Genomic DNA, 5,752 nt, shown 5'->3' on the forward strand with positions numbered 1-5,752 from the left:
AAAAAAAAAAAAAAATAAAAAATAAAAATAAATAAAAAAAATAAAGTGGTCATCTTTAGACTGCCACAAGCACTTTTGGCAAAGCAGCCAAAATAATTCTTTACCACAGAGGGGGTAAAAGAGGAGTATTTCAAAGAATCTATGCACTTAGGACATAGTATTTACAAAAAGGGCTGTGAAAAACAATGTATCGATTGTTCTCGGGCCTTCAGATGAAAGCTTTTAACATATCAACACTATTTTTATATACGTTGCCAAATGAATTATTTAGGAAGTACAAGATTGATGGAGGTATTCAATTACCTTAAAAAGTGTTTTCTTTCACAAAAATCAAAACACTTGGGAATGCATGAGTTAAAAAATAATCCTGGGGGGGGGAAATTACTACATTCAATGGGGGTTAAAAAAAAACTACTGACAGAAAAACAAAAATAATTTCGTATAAATCGTAACATTCCTGTGTTGGTACTTAAAAGAAACAGTCATCTTAAAAAAAAAAAAAAGTCTAACATATGAGAGGACTCAAAAACTGCACAGATCAGTAATTTGTGCAGCTTTGTTTAATTTTCCATGTCTAATTTGACAGAAACCTCAAATTTCATACGAAAGTACTTAATAGAAGGTTTACAGTCCTATTTCTGCAATTACTCTGCTGAGAGGAAAACAGGCTGCTCAGCACTCATTTGCTTTGAGTTAAAGTTGCCTGTTTCATATCCTGGAAATATATCATGCCTTGTTTTACAGAGACATTTCATGCTTTACAGTATTATACATTGGAGTAAAAATACCATTTAAAAATCACTAAAAAAAAAAAAAAGTTGGTAGTAACTTTCAGGACAAATAGGATGAACATATTAAAGTAAAGCATAGGTGAATTTTATGGTATATGAATTATATCAAAACAAACTTGTTATTTTTTAAAGTATTCAGGGCACAGCAAAATCTTGCTAGAATCTGGGTAATGGGTATATAAGAGTCAATTCTACTCTTCTATTTTGAACACGATTTACAATTATAATTTTGTTTTTTAATTAGGCCAGCCCTCATATACCCACATTCTTAGGTCAACGATCCATATGCCAATGATGAAGTTGCTGAAGAGGTTAAACTGTAAAGTGACAGAGCACTATGTGGACCAAGGACAAAAAACCAGACAACAGCTGTATAAATTTTACCACTGAACTCAGTCAACACCAACCTTCCATTTAACATGGTGTCTTCTCTTTTCCCAAAATGAATGCTTTAAAACTGACCAAAATCAAACTAAAACTGATGCTAGAAAAGAAAAAATCTGTTTATTCGCAACAGGATGGATTTAACATCTACGTGTGTATATGTGTGTATATATACAAAGTCAAAAATTCATTTATCCTTCCAGCAACCCAAATATTTCCTGAGAAACAACTATTATATGCCATTGTTGATGGGGATACAGCAATAAACAAAGCAGATAAAATCTGCCCTCAAGAAGTTTATAATCTAGGAGGAAAGATAAACATGTGATATTACCTTACCCCGTCTATTCAGGGGGCAATATGACAGTACATCCTACTAAATTAATCAGGGAAAGGAAATGAACACTGGGCAAAGACAATAAGGAAAAATCAGGCCGGGTGCAGTGGTTAACGCCTGTAATCCCAGCACTTTGGGAGGCCGAGGCAGGTGGATCACCTGAGATGAGGAGCTGAAGACCAGGCAAAAACCTGTGTCTAATAAATATACAAAAATTAGCCGGGCGTGGTGGCAGGTGCCTGTAATCTCAGATACTCGGGAGGCTGAGGCAGGAGAATCGCTTGAACCCAGGAGGGGGAGGTTGCAGTGAGCTGAGATCGTGCCATTGCCCTCCAGCCTGCGTGACAGGGCAAAACTCAGTCTCAAAAAAAAAAAAAAAAAAAATTTTTTTTTAAATGAAAAAAATCCAAGAGTTAACCAAAAACTGTATAACTCGAATCCCTAATCTAAATAGGAAAAACAATCATTTATTAGATTGCTTGGAAACCAGCTAGGTTTCCAAAAGAAACTTCTATCTTGTCTTACACACATAATTTGTCCTAACAAAAAAGTATTTTTCAGAAAGATAGATAAACATTACCTTCAGGCATTCTTTCAAATAAAAGAGTAGCTTTAACTATTGAACTAAGCCAATCTCAATTATTCACAGTTCACATATAGTGTTACTCAAGGTCCAGCTGTACAATATTCCTTCCAAATTACCATAAATCTTGGCAGAACAGCAAGTTTAAACCTGGGTGTATTTAATGTTACAAAGAGGTTCAACAGCCACCGCCAACTCATCCCACCTTTAAATTTTCAGATTTCAAGAAGAAAGGAAAGGGACAGAAAAAAAAAAAAAAGTCTTGAAAAACAACACTATTGGATGGAGGCAAAAGTTCGGGGCCATTCTTATACTCCCCCATTAAAAGAACAGATTCTCATTCATGATAAATATTTAATTAAGTATACATGCCAAGCTCTCACAATTCTTCTCCTTTCTGCCATCACATACTAAGTTTCTCTGGCAAGGTCATCTAGACAAAGATTCCTCTGAACAATGAACAGTTCCTCTGAACAATGGGCTATAAGCAATGATGAAAAGGAGCTTGCATGTCCTGTCTTAGGAAATTACCCAGACACACTATTCATCAAGTAGTTCTATTTACTGCACTGTATTAGAAAAACAAAAAAATGTTTATAGTAATAAGGTTGGCAACAATAGTAAGAAAATTAATTAGGTTCTCCAAGCAAAGTGGAAAAGGAAGCAGTGCAACTCTGAAGAATGCTCACCAATGTGAAAATATCCTCTGTCCCATTTCATGTCCAAGGGCCTAACTAAGTTTTATATCTTTCTCGGGCCATTCTTCTAGGACTCAGTGAAAGGTGAGTCAGCAAATACCATTTCACAGAACAAAAGAACTCAAGGGCAAAAGAAAAGCAGTAACCTGCTCAAGGTCACACAGTCAACGATGTGACAGAACCCAGCTCAACTGGGACTCGTGTCTCCTTCCAACTACAAACCTTGCCAAGTTAAAGTCATTTTGCCAAAGGATGGGAGGAGAGGAGATGCAATCAGGTGACAAACAGTAGAAAGAAAATTAGCAAAGTATCTAGTTACTGACTTACTATTTCCTAAGTCAGGAGTGAAAAATAAACAATTTTCTCCCCAGAAATTAACATGCATGCTCAATTCATTTGCCAGAGTCTGTGCTCCAATGATAACCTGGCCTTGAAAATGCTCAAAAGGATGAATTAAGGACAATTCACATTTAAGGGACTAGTGTAAGGAAGAGAAAGCTGCATTACTATTACCCAGGTCTTTCCCCAACCACACCACCCTGTGTCTTTTGCTGGGTCCACATAATCCACTCCCTGGCAATATACAGAATATATGCACTCAAAAAACATGTTTGACATGAGCCAAACTGGGCCAAAAGTTAGAGGGTGTAAGAAAAGATGATCTGAACTGCACGGTGCATACCTGTATTTTTCTTACTGACGGCTTGCTTACTCCTTTTCCCCCAACACTGCAGTACTACTAAAATGAACCTAAAAAAACTGGTTTTTCAACTTCCCATATAGGTAACACATGAACTAATTAAATGTTTGTAAAACACTTTGAAGATGTGAACAAATGTGTAAATGTTAATTATTAATGTCCATCCACAAAGCCTCTGTATATGAAGGGAAATACAATTCTACTGGCAAGTTTCTGCTACTTTCAAGGCACAAACATGGAAGCCTACCACGTTTCTAAGAATTCTAGGAAAACTGTAAGAGCAGACCACAATGATATTCTATTTACAACAAGAACAAGCTGGAATTTTAAGCTGGCTACTTTGGATATAATTATATCAACGTGAAAAAATGTGACTTAAGGCATATGTAATAAAACTAGAGTATGTTTATAGTCACAATGTCCCAGATGAAAGTTTTAGTTCACTGACTTGAGAGAAGCAAACTTAAATCTCTAAACCCTAGTTTTTTCATCAAAAAAGGGAGAGAGAATAATATCTATTTTACAGGGTTATTGTAAGGAATTAAGAGAATGTAAATGGGCCGGGGGCAGTGGCTCACGCCTATAATCCCAGCACTTTGAGAGGCCTAGGCAGGTGGATCACCTGAGGTCAGGAGATCAAGACCAGCCTGACCAACATGGAGAAACCCTGTCTCTACTAAAAATACAAAATTAGCTGGGTGTGGTGGCGCATGCCTGTAATGCCAGCTACTCGGGAGGCTGCGGCAGGAGAATCGCTTGACCCTGGGAGGCTGAGGCAGCTGTGGCCAAGACTGCGCCACTGTACTCCAGCCTGAGCAACAACAGTGAAACTCCGTCCCCTCAAAAAAAAGAGAATGTAAATAAACATAATATGTAGGTAAACACACCAAAGTTTTTTCTTCCCTTAAGTAACTACTTTTTCGAAAACGCTTTAGTGTTCATTTAAAACACTTTTAAATTTAATCAATTTAATGACCTCAAAAGACCTCTCTAGACTGGACATACACACTATTCTATGCTCTAAGGATACACACAGCACTATTTTGGCAGGAGTGCTCAAGCAAAAGCTTTGGCTATTACTGCCCACTGACCCATGCATGCCTTTAATCCTTGAAGAGAGGAAGCACCTTAGCCAGCCCCCACGGCTTCATGTGATCAAATGAACACTTAGAACTCTACTTCCCAACTCGTTACCATATTTTTTTTCCGCAAATTAACTCCCAAACTGTGAAGTCTCATCTATAGTTCCTTTGTATTCTGAGCCCAGCAGCTGTGTGAAAAGCATCCAAGAGGATGTTGTACACTCTGTGTACAAAGCAACCTAAAACCATTTTCTTCCAGCTTGTTAAAGGTAAAAGAAATTATTGCCATACAAAGTTGCAACAGACTTCCCTTCTCCCACTCCAGAAACATACCCACTTAGACAACGCTGAACTCAAATAAGACAAGGGTTACAGATTTACAGATACCACCGAGGTCATAGGGTATATTTTTAGAAGTGATTCATGAATTACACAAAACGTCAAATTTGTAAAAGCCCCTGTCACATCCACCACCTTTACACAGTTATCACCTGGGAAAATGAATACTTCTAAAAAATCTAAGTTACTGTTGATGGTATAATTCAGATGTTAAAACAAAACAACTTCACGCTCAGTTCAATTTTTCTGAAGAGATCTGCCCGCCACAATGCAACATAAAGTACCTTTTCAACAAAATGGCGCCACAATTAGCCTGGTGGGAAGAGCATGTGCTAACAATTTTTCCAGGAACTGCTATGGACTCCTATCAAAACCACCCAGAGCCAGGTGCAGTGGGGTATGCCTGTAGTCATAGCAACGAGGAAGGCTGGGATGGGAGGATCACTTAAACCCAAGAGTTCAAGTCCAGCCTAGGCAACACAGCAAAACCTCATCTCTTTAAAACAAGCCAAAAAAAAATTACTCTTAACTGATTCCCATCTATGATTAAGATTATTAAGGGCTCAAATTTTTAAGACAACAGACTATATACATAGTAAAAGAAGTGAATATCAGCAACCATACACAAATGAAAAACATTACCCTAGAAACTCACCAACTGAGCACAACCTCAAAAAATATTAACTCATTTTATTAAAAATAAGAATAGGCCGGGCGCAGTGGCTCAAGCCTGTAATCCCAGCACTGTGGGAGGCCGAGGCGGGTGGATCACGAGGTCAAGAGATCAAGACCATCCTGGTCAACACGGTGAAACCCCGTCTCTACTAAAAATACAAAA

This window comes from Cebus imitator, unplaced genomic scaffold (assembly GCF_001604975.1).
Source record: "Cebus imitator isolate Cc_AM_T3 unplaced genomic scaffold, Cebus_imitator-1.0 Scaffold416, whole genome shotgun sequence".
Classification (NCBI taxonomy): Eukaryota; Metazoa; Chordata; class Mammalia; order Primates; family Cebidae; genus Cebus; species Cebus imitator.